General features: G+C 50.8%; 1 protein-coding gene across 2 annotated transcripts in view; it reads left to right on the top strand.

Annotated features, from left to right (window-relative positions):
- The first annotated feature begins 66 nt into the window (after positions 1-66).
- NCK2 (NCK adaptor protein 2) overlaps positions 67-19,143 on the top strand; it is a 137,642-nt gene continuing 118,565 nt past the window's right edge. Inside the window, exon 1 of one of the 2 annotated variants that reach the window (XM_027128693.1) lies at positions 67-844. The gene's annotated coding sequence lies outside the window, so the exon portion shown is untranslated. The remainder of the gene's footprint in view (positions 845-19,143) is intronic. The other variant, XM_027128690.1, reaches the window with a different exon arrangement.

The raw sequence follows: 19,143 nt of genomic DNA, 5'->3' as shown, positions 1-19,143 counted from the left end.
GGGCGGGGCGCGCCGGGGCCGGGGGCCGGGTGCCCTCGCGGCCTGGCCCCGCGGCCGCCGGCATCTCCGGCTCGTCCCCTCCCTGGGCCGGGCGGGCCTGCGCGGCGGTCCCGGGACTGGGCCCGCGCGGGGGCGCGGAGCGGGGGCCGGGCGCGCCCCCGGGGAGGACCGCGCGGATCGCAGGCTCCGCTCAGGACGCGGGAGGCGAGCGCGGCCCACGGAACTTCTGTGGGTCGCGACTGTTTGCGAACCCTTGCGGAGCTGCTGTCACTTGGCGTACGGGAGGCTCTCCGGGCCGGGGCGCTTTGTGCCGGAGCCGGACTCCGCATCCTGTCCGAGATCACCGGCCCCGGAAACAAAGTTTCTCACGATCGCGCTGCCCTGGGCTTATTCTGGGCGATCGAACCACCCAGCGGTTCTGGAAGAATTCGGTGTGTGACTTGAGGGCGTAGACGGTAACTCCCCTGGTGAGCGCAGTCGGCGTGGAGTGTGCGGGGGGTGTGATCGCAAAACGCTTTCGTTTGTGGACCGTGGAGATCGCCCTGGAAGGGCTGCGCGAGTGCCCGGGGGTTCCGGACTCACTGGCGTCTCTACAGCGCGGGGGACAAAGCAGGAGCGGGCGCGTGTCGGCCTCTGGCACCCAGGACAGGTCAGGTCGGCAGTGTCCCCCGTATTTGGCTTTGTTTATTTTGCCAACAGGTTTAAGGCTGAACCTGGCAAGTTTGCGTCTGCACAGCGGGATGAGCAGGCCGCAGCGCTGGGCCCGCGCAGGCCCACCCCTTCCTTTGACCCCAAAGAAACTGCACCCTGAGAGGCCACCGTGTGTGGCTTGCGGGACCCACAGGTAGGGGGGTCCTTACCTGGTCCCGGCCCAGTGTGGCTTTCTCCCGGGCTTCGCCAAAGGGATTTTGGTAGGAATGAGAGTTATTCAGGGTGTGTTTCATCCCACTGCATTTGATATCGTAAGCAACAGGACTTAAAACGACTGAAAATGAAATTAATCTGGGCTGAAATTAACTTATCAAAGCAGACCTAAACTTTGCTTCTGAACACTCCCTTAATTCACTTACCCAGGGGCCCTAGATGAACGGGTAAATGAATGACAGGATTCAGGCATGGGTGGTGGGGTCGTATAAAGAGGGTAGCAGCCAGTGAACACGAGCAGGTCGAGTGGGCCTAACCAGGAGACTCAGCTGTCGGTGTAGGCTTTTAGGTGTTTGGAACAGGGGTTTCCCCAGATGTGGGTGTTAACCGTGTTTCTGAATTAGTGACCAGGAGGGAAAATCCTACTGTGATGTTTCTCTCCTCCAGGTTGGTTAGATGTAGTTTTGAAGAAAGTGGCCGGATCTTAGTGGTCCTCTGGCTGCAGCTAGTTGAGGCTGAAATTGGGAACTTAAAGCAGCTGTGAGCTGGTAGTAACCTAGAGGCCTCACCTGGGCCCCGAGCGTCTCAGCTGCTACCTAAGTACTCAGCAGGATTGATTCTGGGCCACGGGATGACATTGCCATCTGGAGGATAGGCTGACCCGTCCCCTTCGCTCCGCATTTAAGGTGGGGCCTGATGAAGGTGATCGCAACTAGCTGTGCTCATTTGTCAGGCTTTGAGGTTTTCTTTATTACGTGCCCTGTACTTCAGTTCTCTTCATCCCTCATCTCTTTGAAGCTGCCACGTTTCCCAGCCTCTGTTAAAATATTTGCATTGGGCGATTATTGAGGTTTTCCAACAAACAGATCACATGTACACAGTATTTGAGACGTGCTGTCATCCACTGTAAACATACCTGAAGTCTTCCTTGTGTGTATACAAACTGGATAACCTTTTAAAATACCCTGAAGTCTTCTCCATTGCCCAGAATGACCTGGAGCTTTCTCCTCGGTCACTTCATTAGCATTGGCTGGATGAGGCTGTGTTACACATGTTTCTCCGGGATATGCATGCTTCTCACTGCCCAGAATGGCCTCCCGTGAACCAGGGGAGAGGGCCGGTGAGATGCTTCTCCTATATGAAAAATCAAGCAGCAGATTGCTCGCTAGAACTGCAGGGTAGGGTGGTGGACCATGTTTGGAAACCTAGTAAGCTGACCTTCTTCACAGATGAACTGGAAACTCCCCACGACTCAAATCCAAGGCTTGCAAGATGAGTTTTCCCATCCAGATGAGTTGCAAATGGCCCTTCCAAAATGTTTCTCTTTCCTAAAATGAGTGATGGAAACCCTTTGTGGCCTGTTTTCAAAGGCTAAAAATGACCTCGTGCTGATACTGTTAAATGCTTGAGTTAAGACAGTTTAGAAGGAGGTCAGGAGAGCCATTTAACGGTTTCAAAGTATGGAGCTAAAGTAGTTTCTTGTTTCTTTAGGCCATTTTAGTAACACAGTTTTAAAAATGAGACTGTTTTTTTCTTTTCCTGCGTTTCACTTTGAATGGATCCCAAAGTGTGTCAATTTCTGAAGGTATAATTAACATTAACCAGTTATAACTCCGTCCCCCAACGCACACACATGCATTTGCCACAGTTGGCCCCGTGGCTTGTGTTCATTCCTTGTACACACGGATGCCCAGAAAATACTGATTGAACACGTGAATATCGAGTTCTGAGCCTGTCAGTCATTAAGGCTCTAGGTTCATAAGGTTTTGCTTCCAGCACGTCCAGGTCCAGACAATGGGAGGATTTGGTCTGGTGGCCTCTCTATTTGGTAAATTCTCTGTCAAACGAGTCATTTATAGTCCTGAAGCTAAAATTAATTTAAAAAAAAAAAAAAAGCAAGATGAAAAGCAAACCAGCTACATCACCCCCTGGTGGGATGCCTAAATATTTTACTTTTCAATAGGTTGTCTGTCCAGGTTAACCTGAACTGGAAACTCTGGACAGAGCATTTGTTATCCCGGCCTGGTAAGCTAGCCATGTAGTGTCCTCTTACCTCTTTTTATACCATTTTTTAATGTTTTTAAGAAAAGAAGCTTCAAGTGCACTCAGAATCGAAATACTGCAATTTCCCCTTTTGAGAGTTTTGGAAAGTGGGATCGTTTTGCTGGTTGGTAGTTAAAGGAAGATCTGAAACGCCCAAGTCAGATAAAAATAACAGGTACTAGTGTTCAGATGGAAGATTATGGCTTACCAATTAGCTTTCCCATCCACCACCATACTTAGTATCGAAATAACATGGTGACGTGGGCTCCGGCCCTGATGTTTGTGTGAGGACCCCGGAGCCCAGAGACAGTGGCAGGGTGACAGAGCCCCCTGGCTGCTCAGCAGGAGGAGACGACCCCCAGAGGTGCTGGGCGTGGTAGTCCCTGGGAGGCTGCGGGTCTGCCGCAGGTCCTGATGGGCGGAGCGTGTGGGCCCCTGCCCGGCTGCAGGTGGGAGCAGGGCAGGCAGGTGAGTTCACTCTGGAGGTGACCTCCTGTCCTGATTTTGGTGTCTGAGCCCGTTGGCCTGGACATTCTCTGCGAGTTGAAGGGCGCTTGTCCCCATTCAGTGTGTGCACGCCTGCTCAGGCTGCCCTCACAGATCCCACAGGCTGAGCGTGAAAAAGAAGCTTATTTCTCGCCCTTCTGGAGGCTGTAAAGTGAGGATCCAGGTGCTGGCAGACTCAGTTCTCGGTGAGCCTCTCTTCCTGCTGTGTCCTCACACGCCCTGCATGTGGGGCGTTCTGGCGTCTGTTCCTCTTCCTAGGAGGACACCAGTCCTGTTGGGTTAGGGCCCCACCCCTCTGACCTCATTGAACTTTAGTTGCTGCCAGGGCTCTTTCTGCAGATGCAGGCACGTCGGGGGGTGAGGGCTTCAGCATGTGAATTCGGGGGGCAGTTCAGTTCATAACAGTGCGTCACTCTGTTCAAAACCAGGCTGATGATTTTAGGGCTTCCTGTGGCTTCTGTCACCCCGATCTGGAATCTGGTGCTTGAGGACATCTGTGGCGGGGAGGGGAGGGGCTGGCAGCTCAGCGTTCATCACGCAGCCTCCACACGCGGGGAAGGCGGCCGCTGGGATCCAGATGCTTCAGGCTTTGAGGAGAACCATTAGGAGAGAGAACTAGCCCTGACCGATTCCGTTTGTGGACGCTTCCCCTCAGCCGGTGTTGGCTCAGCTGCAGCAGGGTTTTTGGATCAGGATCATGGTCAAATACAAGATGTACGGAAAGTGCTGGATTTGGTATGGAAACGAGAGCGTTTCCTGGCCACGGATGGAACCTGGGGCCAGGAGCATCGCTGGGGCTGCTGCTAAGACTGTGGATCTGCTGGGAGCCAGCGTCCCCTTGGCGGGTGCGGGAGGGTTCGGTGACGTCCACGCTGATCGCTGCCTGTGTTGCTGGCCTGGGCCGGTGGGAGCTGTTCTAGGTGATCACCTGTGTGACCGCAGCTCTCCAGCTGCAAACCTGTTCACTCCTGACTCAGTCGGTCATTCCAGTGAATCATCCGACCTCCCTCCGGTCATTTCCACTGAAAACTCTGAACATCACAGCTGTTGGCACCGCCTCCTGACCTGCCTGCCTTCTCGTTAATGTCCCCAGCATTGACTCACTGCGTCATCCTGGACTCTCCCTTGCCTCCCAAATCCCAATCTTATTAATTTTACCTCCAAAAGATCTCTTACACTTGAGCCCTGCGGTACTTCCCCTCTCACTTGCACTGGCGGAACACCTCTTTCACCACGCCTACCACCCTGCTCATTGCGCCCGGGTACCCGAGCCTGGCCGTGGTCCCATCGCTGGCTCCCCACTGCCCTCGGGTCAGCGTCCCCCGTCCTCAATGTGGCTACTGTGGGCCTGCGCCACGGGCTCCTCACTGCTTTCTCAGCCTCTAAATATGCTTCCCCGCCCCCAGTACACACTGGATGGCAGCCTGCTAGTTGTGATAACGTTTATTGTCAGTTTATTTTTAAAGACTTCTGTACTTTGGGGCCGATTCAGTGTTACCCTTGTAATAACAGCATCACGGCGCAAGTGCCCCGGAACTATACCTGACCCTTAAGGAAGGAGGAGAGGCTGGCGCCGAAAACGCTGCCTGTGTCTGTTTTCATGTGGGGTGTTTCCTGAAAACGCCCCTTGAAGATTGTCAAGAGCCGTGCTGTCCCATTGAAATATAACGCGAGCCACAGGGGGGCTTTTAACTGTCTAGTAGCCGCGTTAAAGATGTAAAAGGAAACAAGTGAGACTAATTTTCACAGTCTGTTCTTTTACCTGGTAGAGCCAGAGTATCTTTATTTCCACGTGTTCAACATAAAACGTTATTAATGTGATGATTCACATTCTCCTATTTGTGTGAAGTCTTTGAAAGCCAGCACGTGTTCTCCGTTCATGGCGTACCTCTCCCCTCGCAACATTGGGGTGTTCAGCGGCCCCACGAGGCTGGTGGCTGCGTGCTGGAGGGCACAGGTCTGTACACTTTAATGATGCAAGCTTCATTTAGCCTGTGTTTTCCTGAGTTGAGATAGCTGAAAAGACATAGAGGAAGCAGCCTGGGATCATAATAATGGTAATTATTATTCTGTAGTGGGAAAGGTGTAATCTGTAGTTCTAAGGACTACTGTGGTATTTCAGGTACTCAAGCAGTTTTAGAGTGCTCAAACCAGATGTGGTTACCTATAATCAGGATACTTGTATATTTTACAAATGTTTTAAAATGTGTGTAGAATTCTAGAGGTTACGTTACCAATGCAAAATAACTTTTTGGGAATGTTAGTGTTCAGTGTATTTCCGATATATTTAAGTACTTAATTTCTAAGTATAGAACCTAAAAGTCATATTTCTTTAGTGATCACGGGCTTCTTCCCTAACGCACACACACCACACGTTGTAGTGACTGTGCTGACCACGTTACACAAAATACTAGCCCATTGAATGCCTTCAAAAACTGAGTGTGGGGCTTTCCTGGTGGCGCAGTGGTTGGGAGTCCGCCTGCCGGTGCAGGGGACGCGGGTTCGTGCCCCGGTCTGGGTGGATCCCACGTGCCGCAGAGCAACTAAGCCCATGCGCCACAACTACTGAGCCTGTGCTCTGGAGCCCACGTGCCACAACTACTGAAGCCCACGCACCTAGAGCCCGTGTCCCGCAACAAGAGAAGCCACCGCAATGAGAAGCCTGCACACAGCAACGAAGACCCGACACAGCCAAAAATAATAAATAAAAATAAATAAATTTATATAAAAAAAAGCCTGAGTGTGATTTCTTGCTGTGTTTCTCTTTATAGTCGAGGATATGGAGACATAGCAGGTCAGGCTGCCGAAGGTTCCAGAGCTGGTCAGTGGCAGATCTGGAATTCACACTCAGACTTCTGAGGCTCTGCTCTTATCCACTAAGCTAGGCCACCATCTCTTCATTAAGGTGTATCTGAAAATGCATAAACAGAGCTGTAAACTTTTATGTGGTGTAAGATTGGAGGAACATAATGGAAAACCATTGATAGGGAGCAGAGCTTGGAGGTCGTTCATTCTGGGAACCTCTTACCAGCCAAGTTATGCTGGAGGCCCTGGACTTTGGAAGGACATGGTGAATAAGCACCGGCTGCTCCAGTGGTCCTGGCGGGTGTGCTGCGGAGAGTCACAGAGGCGCACCCGTGAGCGTCCCCGGCCTTGCGGCTCGTGCCCGCCAGCCCTCCTTTCTGAGTACCGCGGGCCAGGGGACCCCCAGACAGGCATACTCTCCAGCCCAGAGCAGGGCCTCAGCAACCCCTGGAGGGTTCCTTCAAACTCACATGGCTGGACACACACCAGAGTGTGTCTGCAGGGGGGCCTGAGAATTTGCTTTTCTGATGAATTCTCAGGTGATTTGGAATTTTGGAAGACTGCTGATCTAACTTTGTGGGAACTTCGACATCGGCTGCCGTCCTAAGCGAGGCTCGTAGTGCCGGACCATCCTGAACTCGCCCTTCCGTTGTTGGAGGGCCCTGGTAGCACTGGGTAGCCTCCCCTCGGGGCAGATGGAACTGACGTACAATCGAGAGTGTGGTGCTGTGGGGGGGACTTCTGTGTGTTTCCAGGTCGGGAAGGCGGTCTCCGATGGGCTGTCACGCGGGCAGGCTCTCTGAATTCACAGGCTTAGATTTGCAGTCCAGCTGCTTCTCTCCATGCAGCCTGTCCCAGGGGGAGCAGCAAAGATTTATTTACTTAAACAAGCTTAATAATTCTCCCAGCCGCGGTGAGGGCGGCCAGCTCAGGAGGAATCTTAGAAGAGGGAGAGATGGGCGTGAGACGCGTAGAGAAGGCGCCAGCGGCTGTCTCATTGGACGAAGCCCATCAGTGTCGGCATCGATCTTCCTTGAAGGATGTGCCTCAGTTTCGTATCCTGTGAGTTTTGGCTGAGGGTTTAAGGATGTCTGCAAGTCAACAGATATTTTAATTACGTCACTTGCAAGCCTGGCTACAGAAGAGCGGTTCTGTCTCTCTTTCCCCCTTTCCAGCTGTGTTCGTTTTAAGGGCAGTACCTTTAAAAGCTTGTGTCCCTGTTTTCAAGTCCGTGTGTGTTGGGGGCAGGGGTGGTGGGGAGATATCGAGATTGGGGATAAACAGCTCTCTTGTTGCTCTGAGTGATGGGAACCAGCCTGGGGACATGGACGTAAAAACTGCAAGCTGCTGGAGTATTTTTAAGAGACCACGAAATAACGAAGGATTCAGCGAGTTACTTTAGAATCAGTTTCAGGACATTTGATATAGGTGAATAGTGAATTTTCACCAAACTGCTTTCTTTCTTTCTTTTTTTTGCGGTACGCGGGCCTCTCACTGTTGTGGCCTCTCCCGTTGCGGAGCACAGGCTCCGGACGCGCAGGCTCAGCGGCCATGGCTCACGGGCCCAGCCGCTCCGCGGCATGTGGGATCCTCCCAGACCGGGGCACGAACCCGCGTCCCCTGCATCGGCAGGTGGACTCTCAACCACTGCGCCACCAGGGAAGCCCTGCTTTCTTTTTTAAGGAACATACTTGGAGCAGAATCTGGCAAGACGGCTATAAAAGCAGATTTTTCCTTTCTTTTGGTTCTTCCCTGTATTTCACATTCGTGTGTGATTCCCCGACCCTGGCCATGCAGCTTAAGTCATCTGCCTTCCTTACCTGCACTCGGGTGGTTTTCCTTTATGTGTTCACTTACTGCCTTCTTCGGACTGGCCTGGCTTGTGTGTACAAGCTCCCCTCCCTTTATTAAGACGTCTGTGCTGCGTCATTTCCCTTCTTAGGGTCTCCGTCGTAGGTCTCTTTCATATGGTTCAGGAGATAAGACCCGGTGGTGACTATAAAGAAACTGTCCTCTTAAAACTGGGGGAAGGACAACAGACCCTCTGCTGTTGTCATTTTCACTTTGAAGGGTGCCTGGGTGGAACTGAGGCTCCGTCGAGGGTCGTAGATGACGGCTCCGCTGCTTGAACTTGACTGTGCCTTGCGCCAGGCGAGCTCAGCCCCGGGAGGGAAGGCTGCCCTGCTTTCTGGAAGAAGGAGATCCTCTTTTCCTTAATGTCTCAGGTCGGAGAGGGTTGTTACAGTCAAAGGCAGAAAATGTTTTCAACATACTGCATACCTGAAAATTCCCATTCGTTTTTGAATTTTCCTAGCTGGTAGATTTGGGTTAAGAAATAAAAGCAATTCACTTTGGCAAATACAAGAGGATACCTTTTCAGGTGTTAATATTAAAAAAAGAAACTTGTTGGGACTTCCCTGGCGGTCCAGTGGTTAAGACTCTGCGCTCCCAATGCAGGGGGCATGGGTTCGATCCCTGGTTGGGGAACTAAAATCCCGCACGCCGTAGAGCGCGGCCAAAATAAGTAAGTAAACAAATAATTAAAAAAAAAAAAAAAAAGGAACTTGAGACTTGACCCTCTACTCTTGTATGTAAATTAGTGGTTCTCGACCAGGGGTGGTTCTGCCCCTCTGGACAATTGGTGGTGTCTGAGGACATTTTCCAGTTGTCAAGACTGGAGAGTGGTCCTGGTACCCAGTGGGCAAAGACAAGGGATGCTACCCAGTATCACACAATGCAGCAGACTGTCCCCACATCAGAGGCTTAACTGGCCTGAAAAGTCAGCGTTTCAGCAGCCTCGTTACGAGCGACTGCTCATGTACTTTGCTTAAACCTTTCAATTAATGGCCCATGTATTCTTTCACACAGTTGCCTTCTTGGAGATCATTTTTTCCCTGCAGTTTTTTTTTTTTTTTAAATAAATTATTTTATTTATTTATTTTTGGCTGTGTTGGGTCTTCGTTGCTGCACATGGGCTTTCTCTAGTTGCGGTGGCTTCTCTCATTGCAGAGCACGGGCTCTAGGTGCGGGGGCCCCAGCAGTTGTGGCGTGCGGGCTCAGCAGCTGTGGCTCGCAGGCTCAGTAGTTGTGGCACACGGGCCCAGCTGCTCCGCGGCATGTGGGATCTTCCCGGACCGGGGCCCGAACCCGTGTCCCCGGCACTGGCAGATGGACTCCTAACCACTGCGCCACCAGGGAAGCCCTCCCTGCAGTTTTATAAACATCAAAAATAATACCTATTTAGAAAGCTAAACAGTATTTATACACCTCTACAGTTAAGTATATAAAGGAGAAAGTTTAATATAACTGAGTTAACCATGGTTTATCTATAATATTGTTGGTGGTAAAGTATGGCATGCATTGTTCTTTAAATTTTCTACTTCTCCCTCTTTGGACCAGATAAATATGAAATGCTGATTTTGTAGGAAGCATTATGAAATCTGGCTGAACCGTGGTGACAGCACATTCCCTTTAGAATGTCCACAAACAGGGAAGTAATGGGGTCCCTTATCAGTTGCTTCTAATAGGTAGTTGATTTTCAGAGTTGGGTCTAATCAAAGACCTCTGTTTACTTAGCTCAGAATCCTTACAATTGGTGATTGTTTATAGGAAAAAAACCCCTGTTTTTGTTGTTACTAAAGTTTTTAAGATCCTAGGTTCAGCCTGCTAATCTTTGAGCTGGTCACATCTGTCAGCTTTTGAATGTTTTATTTCCTTTTTTTTTATATAGTTCTAAAATAAACTCTTCAGGGGAGAGAGAACCAAAATATCACAAATTAGACCTTATCCAGGGAGGAGGAAAGGGAAAATGATAATTGGGTTGTTCGTCTCTCTCAGCGTCTGGCTCAGTGGCAGAGCTGCCTGTGAGGTGGCCTGGATCGTCGTGTTCTCTCTGCCCTTCTTTTTCTTGATCAAGTCAGAGAAGCCTAGAAATTGAGAGGGCTGCCAATTAGAAGTTTCCTCGGCTTGATCTAGATCTGTTTTCTGTAAATCATTTCCTGTTGTATTGCTCTTCCCTTTGACTTGGTCACTTCTTGTATCTGTTCTCTTCCTGTTCTGTTGCTAGGATAAACACAGGATGAGCACGCTGGAAATTTTTGAACTTTTCTCGGTGGAGATGGTTACAAGTACAGGCAGTCTTTTTCTTTCCTTAACCTCCCATCCTCGTGTGCACTGAGAAGGACCTAGGAAAGATTAATAGTCACTCTCTGGACAGACTTGGAGATTCTGCAGTTGTGTGCCACATAACATTGTGTGTGTCTAATTGTTCTGTGTGTGTCACTGTATCATTTGATCCTGACTCACCGGTGGAGGAGCAAGGACTGTGACTTGGCCACTGTGGAGAGAAGGAACGTGAGGGTCACAGGGACGGGGGCTGGCCGCAGGGGTCCTGCTGTCAGGTCATGCCCCGGATCTGGAGCTGCGGACGCAGGGCTTCCTTAGGGCTTTGTCTTTACGGTATTGAAATCCCCTCCTCCCTCAAAATAAAACGTTTGCCGGCATGCAGTAACTTCCTGACTTTTCATTATGATAGGGGCTGGCTTAAAACAGCCTCATCCTGAACTTCAATAATAGCTGGTCTAAATGTGAACTCGGAGACGTCTGGTTTCCTGTGAGCAGTGAGGGTGCGCGTGTCCACCTGCTGCTAGTTTGGCCCAAGCTGCCCGGCTCGCTTCTAACACCTCTCCACCTCCGTCTCATCTTCTGTGAAGCAGGGGCTTAACGCTGATGTTTTCAAAGACCTTTTGTGGCTCTGTTTCCCTGTTTAGAAATTGCAGCTGTGCAGTTCCTTATTCGAGAAGGGTCTTCAAAACAGAGTGGGCTGAACCGGCCTGCGCTTGGGAAACTGAGGCTGCTGGTCCCTTTTTGTGAAGCTGGCTGGAGGACCGAAGGGCACGTGTGCAGGGACAAAGCACAGGCTGCCTTCTCCATCCCGATCTGACCCACAGATCAGACTGCCGGACTAGTTTGCTGTCCCTGAATTGTCACCCAGTGAATACTTTTGAGTGCCGGCTACAGCAGAAGCACCGTGCTAGGAGCTATGGACATACGAGGGTGGACCACGCAGAGCCCTGCCCTCAGGGAGCTTGTGAGCCAGCAGAGTGATTTTGCAGGTTCACGATCGACTCTCGCCTCAGTGTACAGAATGAGTGCCCGTGCTTCTCTGTGGGGTCCTGTGGGTGGTGCAGGGGAGACCATGGAAAGTCCTCAAGGCCAGGGAGAATTCATTTCAGATATTCTCGGGAGAGTCAGGTAGCCCTGAGACCGTGGAGTGTCCGCTGAGCAGGGATGGTCCTGGTTGCCGCTGGTAAAGCTCTGTGGCCGCATTGCAGCTGGGGCTGGTACCCTGTCCTCCCCCGACACCAGCCTCCCTTCCCGGGACGGTGCTGTCTTCCAGGGCCTGCGTGAGGCCATGCTGTCAGTTTGCTTAGGATGAACATGTGGTTTTGGGGTCAACTACTCCGTAATTTTCAGATTATGTAAACTCTGCTTACATGTGATTTATTTGCCTACGAATTTTAGCTCTTAAAAAGAAAAAGGACAAAACTACTTATTGCTCCTTTTAATGGAATGCCGGTGTCAGGAAGCCCACTGATACTTCTAATTCCTTTTTTTTTCCTAATTGATGACGGTGTAAGTGCATTATGCCGTTACATTTTAATCTAGAAAAGATTTATTTAGTCAGATGACTGCTTCGCCTGGATCGGTGATGAATATTGTAAATCCGTCCTGTTCAGGCATTTTGCAGATTTGTTTTTTATCCTGATTGTCGAGTTCGAGTGTTTCCTTTGAAATGTGAACTATTTGTTCGCTCCATTATAGATGTTAGTTTTTGTATTTTTTCAAATGCAGTGTTTCAGGTCGTTGACCTCGGCTTCATCTAGTTCCCAAATCATTGTGCCCTTTTAACAGCAAGTCGGTGGACCAGTTTCTGTGTTTCTGTTTAGCATCCGGAAATAATTTAATCCTGGCATTCAAAACAATTCAAATCATAATTAGTGATTTGTCCTCTGTTTCACACTGAACTGGTTTACAGTTCCTCCTTTAACTTTTGATGACATGGGTTAGTGTAAAATAGTCTTTGTGATGCATTGGAATTAATTTGTGATACGCTGTAATTAATGCTTAGTGTTTAAGTGAAGCTTAATTTGAGAATAACGAGAATTTAATTTGAACTATGAGTTTTGTGTTGGCCGTTTTAAAGATTGCTTGGAATACATTGATTCCTGGCTCTCAGGGACCTTAACAGGAGAAAGTTTAATGCCTGCTCAATAAGTCTTTTTGGGTCTCGTTCAAGGAAGCAAGGTTTTTGTTGTCGTTTACAGACTTGTGTAGAGTATGATTTTATGTGTGTAAGTACAGGTCACGTGTTCTCTGAAGAACAGCAAACATTGTACTGTTTCAACCAAGTAAATAACCTTACACTGTCGTGTTGAGCTAATCAATAAATGTGTTTATCTCCTTTTGCCGAGTAGACTTTTTACTAATTTTTCCGAAGTACGCTTTGTAATTGTCGAAAGGCGTTCGTGTTATGCTCTGCATATATGGATTTATGTGTAGGATGTATAGTACATATATATTTTAAAATAAACCTTTAATTTTAGAGAAGTCTTAGATTTATAGAAAAATCCCAAAGAGAGTACAGAGAGTTGCCATCCCCAGCATCCGGTTTCCACTGTTGTGAACATCGTCCGTTACTGTGGTGCCCTGGTCACAGCTCATGAAACAAGACTGGTACTTTATTAACTAAAGTCCATACTTTTTTGGATCTTCTTACTTTTCCCCTAATGGTCTTTTCTGCCCCAGGATCCCATGCTGGAAACCGCATTCCATTTACTCATGGTGTCTCCTGAGGCTCCTCTTGGTGTGACAGTTCCTAGACTTTCCTCCTTCTGACGATATTTTCAGTGTCGAGGAGGACCAGTCAGGTGTTTTGTGGAATGTTCCTCTGTTGGGATCTGTCTTGTGTTTTTCTCGTGATTAGGCTGGATTACAGGTTTGGGGGAGAAGACCACAGAGGGTGAGCACCGTTTTCATCACATCCCGTCCAGGGTGCATGATATCAACGTGGCTTGTCCCCACTAACCTTGACTTTCTGGCTGAGGTCGGCTCTGCCAGGCTGTCCACTGCGGGCCCACTGGGAGTGACCCAGGGCTCCTCTGTTTGCGCTGCAGTCTTGGAAGGAAGCCCAATGCCCTCAGAGGTCCGGTGGAGGGAGATGGAGTCACAGCCGTGAACCCTGCCCTGCAAAGGTCAGTCTGGGCCAGAGGAGGGCGGTCCTCAGTGCCAGGCTTGTCTGAAATGGTTCTGTCATGTGTGTGTGTGAGTGAGAGCAGGTGAGTGTGTGCACGTGTGACGATGGGAGTGTCCATGGACGTTGTCCAATTTGGGCAAATAAAAACCAGCAGCAGATCTTCCTGGTTTCGGCACAGGCCCGATGCTTCACGCTCTGAGATGGCCATCCTGTGCTCAGGCAGACCCGGCGAAGGGCGGGGGCGGAGGCCTGAGATGGTTCCTGCACGAGAGGAAGTGCTCAGTGGTGACGGAGGTCCTGCTGCGGCCCCAGCCCAGGGAAGGTGCACTGCATCTGTGGACACAGCCGCTCTGGCGGCCCTTACCAGCTGCCCAGGTGCCCTGACGCGGCTCCAGGTGTGCGTGCTAGCAGATTGGGGCTGCGGGGCGTGGGCTCAGCAGCTGGCCTGGGTAGGGGATGGCGTGGGGCTTTCCTCCAGTGGCTCATCAGGCAGAAGAGTGGTTGGCCTTTCTCTGGGGTGCAGAGAGGGTCAGGTTTAATAGGGCCGGTAGCCTCTTTCACTTTCCTGTTTGTACCTCCCCTGCGCCCTGCCACGGACGGTATGCTTTGAGGGTGGAGGTGGAAGGCGCCCTGTGGGGATACTCCTTACCGTTCCGCCCTCCCCAGAGCTACGTACATTAGAGAGAATCAGTTATGTTCATTCGTGTTCATAGAACTTGTATTAGTGCATTTTGTTTATTAAAATTGACTGCATGTAAACATCTGCAGTGGCTTTTTTGAACATTATTTTCTTTAAATCCATGTCTCCGTGTTAAAGTATAATTTATGATTTCTATTTTGACCTGTAGTTTCTGATAACTGTTAAAAAATCTTTCACTGAATTTTTTTGTTTTGACTGGGGTTGTTGATGTGAGTTTTGGCGTCTATGTGTAGAAGAATCATGACATGAAAATGAGAACTCCCACTTTGCTGGGAAACGTTTAAGGACAGCATTTTTGGAATTGGCTGGGCTTGGGTTTTCTTTATAGCAAGTCTGCTGGAAGCAGCGTTCCATATGTAGAAGCAGGGCTGAACAAGGTGGTCTGTTCAGCTTCCTTCCAGCTTCAAGTTGGAAGAGGACTTGCTGGAGGAAACGGTAGTGAGTAGGCGGCAGAGCGTCAAACCAGGGGAGTGGGAAGGAGCGGGGGACTGGTCCAGCCTTGGGCTCCCGGGTCGGGCTCTCTCCTCACATCCGCACGCGTTCCTGGTACAACAGCACAGGAGCCTCTGCTCTGACGGGTCCTCCCTGGGGCCCCGCCCGAGTCTGGAATCTAGGGATTTGTTGAATCTGCCCTGGTTCATGGCATCATGGGAAGTTCTGAGTGGTTCCCCAAAGGCGGTTCTTATTCCGGGGGCCCTGTGGGGAGAGGATGGACTTCAGGGGGTCCGTGGCCTTGGGGTGAAAAACTTGCATTTTTATCTTCACTAGCTGTGAATTAGTGTTTCCTTCCATTGTGGAAGTAGGGAGACAACCCGTGACGTTCACGGCCGTCAGGGAAACGAGCGGGGCTTTTGCGTCACCACGTCGTGGCGGTTGCGGTGGTTGGGATTTGGGCTGCTCTCATCTTGCTTTGAAATTACGGGCGTTATTAGACCTGCCTTACCCTCTTGGTTAGCGTATTCATACCTGAAGAAGCACATGTGCATCTCAAATTCTTTTTCTAAGTCATACTTTAGTGCCTGTCTTCTCATACAATCACATAAAATGAAAACCATTTAAAAGCATCCTGAGTGGGAGGCCCTGGGCCTCCCCTTCTGACGGGGGGAGGGCGTGCATGGCACAGGGCGTGGGCCTGGCAGGTCCGGTGCAGTCTTGTCTGATGACGGAGCTGCTGGGACCCAGGCCTCGGGCCAGAGCTGGTCCACGTGGGCATCGTGGAAAGTAATTTAATTCTGTTGCCTCACAGAAGTCTCTCCAGTCATGCGGTGATGACAGAACATCCCCCAAGCGCATAACATAAAATCCTTTGTCTGTAAGAAAAACCTAAGAATAATTGTACTTAAATCAGATACAAGGCCTAGTCATTGTTTTTGTAAATTTAATTATTTCAGTCGTCATAGTGGGAAAATACATATCCGTTTATTATCTGAAAAAAATGAATGTAAATAGTGTTCTGGGATTTGTGATGAGTTAATAGTCTAGTGATTGGGTTGGGTTGTGGATTCGAGACTTAGGGGTTTAGCGTAACTTCCAGCGTCAGGAAACTGTCAGGGACTTTTAAAAATCTCTCGCATTAAAGAGTTTGACTTTTTGGTTCTCGGGTGTTAATGGCAGAAGGGTCCCTGGAGTTTTTGACCCCGTATTAAACAGAAATACGTTATAAAATAAGAAGTGGCTTGGAAGAAGAGTTGGTGCACGGAGCTGTGACTACCGGCTGCGGGGCTGTGGAGGACGCTTCCTCAAGGACGAACACGTCAGTAACGACCGCAGACCCTTACCAAACGTCCCGTCTGCCCTCCCCTAATGTTGCTCTCGACTGCGCCCCTGCAGGCTGCCTCCGCCCCGCGTAAATAGGGAACTTATCCGAGTGCGGTCCTGGCGGCCTTTCTGGAGCGTTTTCACGTGGGTGTGTTGTGTTCGCACACGTGTGCGGTGACCCTTGGTGGCGGCTGGCTGGGCGTCTTCACCAGGCAGGTGGGGGGGCGCAGCAGACACCCGCATCCCTAATGCACCCGCATCCTTAGTGCACCCGCATCCCTAGTGCACCCGCATCCCTGAGGCACCCGCATCCCTGAGGCACCCGCATCCCTAGTGCACCCGCATCCCTAGTGCACCCGCATCCCTGAGGCACCCGCATCCCTGAGGCACCCGCATCCCTAAGCCACCCGCATCCCTAAGCCACCCGCATCCCTAGTGCACCGCATCCCTAAGGCACCCGCATCCCTAGTGCACCCGCATCCCTGAGGCACCTGCATCCCTAGTGCACCTGCATTCCCGCTGTGCCTGCCTCTCTCCCAGCTGCCCTTTCCTAGAGGCAGAATGGTCCCCGTCACTTGCTCTGGTCTCCGCAGGTAGGTTTGCAGCACTGCCAGGTACGAATATGAACGTGCAGGCTGAACACACACCTTTCCATATGAGACCTGGCATTTTGAGACATCTTTTCTGGCACTGCTCTTTTTGTCTTCTTTCGGTGGAGTTTCTTTTAATGATAAAGGCAACCTACTAACTAACTCTTAAAGACCGTATTTAAAAAGGAAAATGCTTCCTGTCACCTTAACATCCTAAAAGAGAGACTTTTCATGTTTGTCATTAGTCCTTGAAATTATGTGTGACCATTTGTACAGTTTCATATTCTTCTTAATATGAGCATTTTCCCACCTTATTAGTAATTTGGTGATGTTTTCTTGTTGCCCAATATCCCGTAGAGGGACAGCGCCCTCAGTAGTGTAAGCTGCTTCCCGCTGACTCGGTCATTTAAATTCCTGCTCCAGTAGATGAGGTGCCTGTGTGCTCCTTTATATTTCTTTTCTTCTACTGAGCTGTTCCTTGACATAAGTTCCTCGGCGAGGGGTTGCAGAGTTAAGTGGTACGGATGTCTTTATGGTTCTTGATAGGTGTTTCCAACCCCCCCCTTCTAAAGGGGCCGTGCCAATTCTCGGTCAGGTACAAGCATCAGTTTCCCCCAGGGTGTGAGGGCCCCTCTGGACAGGCACCTGGAGTCGACGGGTTCCAGAAGGCCTCACCTCAGAGTGACCGTGAAACAGGGCCAGAGCTCTCTGCTGTCAGAACTCCCTCCCGGTCACCCGAAGGCCAAGCTTGGAGCTTACTTCTAGGCTGGTGGCTGTTCTTTTTTTTTTGCGGTACGCGGGCCTCTCACCGTCGTGGCCTCTCCCGTCGTGGAGCACAGGCTCCGGACGCGCAGGCTCAGCGGCCATGGCTCACGGGCTCAGCCGCTCCGTGGCATGTGGGATCTTCCCGGACCGGGGCACGAACCTGCGTCCCCTGCATCGGCAGGCGGACTCTCAACCACTGCGCCACCAGGGAAGCCCTGGTGGCTGTTCTTGAAAGGACTCTGTGACAGCATCTGGAGTCCCCAGCATGTCTTGTCCCTTTTGTTAGTAGCAGATCATTCTTTGGAGCCTTGTTTGGGGCGTAAAGGGGGTGATGGAATAGGATTAGCTTGGTTTTGGTCACTGGCCAAGTGAGACAGAGGTAACGGGACCACTCTTGTTTAAACAGTAATCTGATCTCAAAGGACCATTTCAGAGAAAGCGTTGCAAGACGTTTCCCGTACGTTTGCACGCCTAGAAGAGGTACATGGGAAGAGAGTCTCTAGCCGGGTGTGAGCTGTCTGTTGTCCGGTAACAGGTGAAGTGCCCAGGTGAGCCGTGCAAGCTCCAGAGATGACACAGCCGCATGGTTTGGAGCCGCCGTGCGTGGTTCCCAGCGGAAGGTGACTGATGGCATCCGGGCCTGACGGTCCTCACTGCCCCGCAGCCGGCTGTGCTCCCTACCAGGCAGGGGGAGTTCCTCGGTGAGGGGTTGTCCCTGAAATGACAGCCCCGCTTTCTGTGTCGGGTTTCCGTGACCAACCCTAGTCGGCTCAAGGCAGAGTAGAGATCACTTTATCGTGTACCCTTTAAAAAGATTTTCAACGAAAGTGAAGGAATGAAGGGGGGGAGGGGAGCACGATGCGGGCAGGGATGGGCAGGGGCCCGGCCGTTCCAGCTGCGGGGTGCTGGGGGCCACAGGGAGGGGGCAGACTCCACGGCTTTCTGTCTCCCTCGCCTCCTGGTTTCGATGCTCTTTTGCGCTTGTGCTGCATCCCCTGGGGTTTATCCACCAGGCCCCCTTCAGGGTGATCCGTGCAGAGAAGCCAGGAGTGAGGGTCCCCAGGTGCACAGCCTGGCTGCCTCGCTCAGTCCCCACACCTCCTTTCCTCCACCTTCCCTCCGCCTGGAGGGCGGGTGGGTTTTTCCCCCAAACCATTTCCATCTGTAGTGAGTCTTAGATTCATGAGCCAATATTTTTAAAAGTGTTCAAATTAGTTTGATAATTGACTGGAGCCTTCCTGCTGCATTTTCCTGCTGTGCTGAGAGTGTCGGTCAGAGTTGGGAGTGGAGAGAAGGCTGGCGTGGGTACCTCGTCCAAGAGGACCTGGCACCTCGAGTACGGCGGCGCTCACCCCCCCAGGTGCGTGGCATCGGTGCAGGAAGCCCCCCAGGTCAGGACCCACGTGGGCCCTGGTGTTCCCCTCCCTCTGCAGAGGCAGGACCTACGCTGACCAGGAGGCCTCCTTATTCCTCCATCTGTTCCCTGGGTGAACATTTTAATTTCATTTTTGTCACGTGCGTCGTCCACGTTGAAGCAAGTCATTTGCTGTGCACTTACTACCTCTAGGGACGGTAACTAAATGGCCTGCTGGGATGTCCAGTAAAAGTAACAGTAAGTGACCTTGCAGGCTTTCACTTCCCCGGGTCAGCCTTGTTTCAACAATACCCTATTCTGTGAAAGGTATCCTTTATAAATGTTGTATTTTGGCGTACCGATGTTAGATAGAATCACGTATTTAGGAATGCCTATTTCTGTTCATGGTGTTGTTAAAAAATAAACTCCAACTGCGTAAGTGTTAGAGATCTTACTGGCTTTGTTCAGTGCTCATGAATCGGCCAGCGTCCCATCTGCAGAC

This window comes from Aethalodelphis obliquidens, unplaced genomic scaffold, assembly GCF_003676395.1.
Source record: "Aethalodelphis obliquidens isolate GAN/ISIS:26980383/991018 unplaced genomic scaffold, ASM367639v1 scaffold35, whole genome shotgun sequence".
Classification (NCBI taxonomy): Eukaryota; Metazoa; Chordata; class Mammalia; order Artiodactyla; family Delphinidae; genus Aethalodelphis; species Aethalodelphis obliquidens.
This window is presented reverse-complemented; position numbering and strand designations above follow the sequence as displayed.